The sequence below is a fragment of the Dipodomys spectabilis genome, unplaced genomic scaffold, assembly GCF_019054845.1.
Source record: "Dipodomys spectabilis isolate Male_0828 unplaced genomic scaffold, ASM1905484v1 ptg000487l, whole genome shotgun sequence".
In the NCBI taxonomy this organism is placed as follows: Eukaryota; Metazoa; Chordata; class Mammalia; order Rodentia; family Heteromyidae; genus Dipodomys; species Dipodomys spectabilis.
The window spans coordinates 230,082-230,902 of NW_024871164.1; the positions used below are offsets into that span (position 1 = coordinate 230,082).

Sequence of the window (821 nt, forward strand, 5' to 3'; positions counted from 1 at the left end):
TCATCTTTCTATGATCCCTTGTAACTAAGATTAGTTTTGTTCCAGTAAGACAATCTATGCTGTCAGGGTAAGATATTCTGTTTGGTCTGTTCCTACATGGAAGAAGGGTAAAGGTTCAAGTAGACATTTGTCCCACAAGACTTCATTTGGGAAATTTTAAGCTGCATAAGATTAGAAGTAGCTCTTAAGCAAGGCTTACTTTGAGTCCATTAGCTCAACAAAGCTAACTCAGTTGATAAATAAGTACTTGAAAAGCCATCACCTTTGGACTTAGCTGTAAAGGCTTCAAAGTATGATCAAATTTAAAATGAAAACGACAAAATAGTCATTGCCCAAAAAATTTTAAATGTGAGCAATCGACCAAACTATATAAGTTTTTCCCACTATACACAGAATTTTAGAGAAATAAGATCAATAGCATTTTTAGGAACAATAAGGGTTCCTTGTTACAAATAGGCAACCATGGATATATGCCTGTATAAAGATTGCATCATTAAGTATTTAAATTTATAGTACACTACATGCTTCAGCAGCAGGTCTACCCAAATTACAACAATACAGAGATTAACATGACACTTGCACAAGGATGATATGAAAATTTGTGAAGTATTCCATATTTTTCATTCTTCTGATGCAAGAAATGAAAAATAGTTATTAAAAAGTTCATTACAAAAATAGAAGTGTAACAATACATGTAATTCATAGAATTAAAGGTTAATTTGACATCAGTGTATTAAATCTTCACCTTAGAAAGGCCCTTACATAGCATAACTTTTACAAAACTTGAAATTAGATAACATTGTCATTTTATCCCAAAGAAA

General features: G+C 31.5%; 1 pseudogene; it reads left to right on the forward strand.

Moving 5' to 3' along the window:
• The first annotated feature begins 521 nt into the window (after window positions 1–521).
• On the forward strand, window positions 522–621 carry LOC122098702 (annotated as a pseudogene).
• The last annotated feature ends 200 nt before the right edge of the window (window positions 622–821 follow it).